The following is a 478-nucleotide window of genomic DNA, read 5'->3' on the forward strand; positions in this document are numbered from 1 at the left end:
AGCTTCATGCTCTGTATGTGTATTTTTACTAAGGCATAACATATTCTCTCCATTGTTATTCAAGTTGGAGAAGGTAATCTACTGTATAAAAAAAAAAAATGTTATGGTCACTGAATTTGGTGACTGAGAAAGATCATTTTTATGCATGAGCAATGTTGTGTGTGCTGGCTTATACAGCCTATATCATAACCAAACATTTTGGTGTTTCCTATGGTTTGCTGCATTTTAAGGTCATATTTTGTTAGGCTTCTTATGGGACTCAAGTTCAGTATATATAGGAAAACATAATGCTAAGTTATATAGTCAAGTCATCTAGACTCTTTGGATGTATTTTGAACACTACCACCTTCAGCTTCACATGCTATTAGGTCAGTCATGCTATTGACATCACAAAATATTCACAGATGTGACCTGCTATCTGTGTTCTTTTTTAGTTTATGTTAAGTTTACATAAACTATTTTCTTTTTAGCATAGGAT

At 32.8% G+C, this 478-nt stretch overlaps 1 long non-coding RNA gene across 1 annotated transcript in view; it reads left to right on the top strand.

The window, feature by feature from the left end:
• LOC119585132 overlaps positions 1-478 on the top strand; it is a 17,610-nt gene that overhangs the window by 9,960 nt on the left and 7,172 nt on the right. The window lies entirely within an intron of this gene.

Source organism: Penaeus monodon, chromosome 19, assembly GCF_015228065.2.
Source record: "Penaeus monodon isolate SGIC_2016 chromosome 19, NSTDA_Pmon_1, whole genome shotgun sequence".
NCBI lineage: Eukaryota > Metazoa > Arthropoda > Malacostraca > Decapoda > Penaeidae > Penaeus > Penaeus monodon.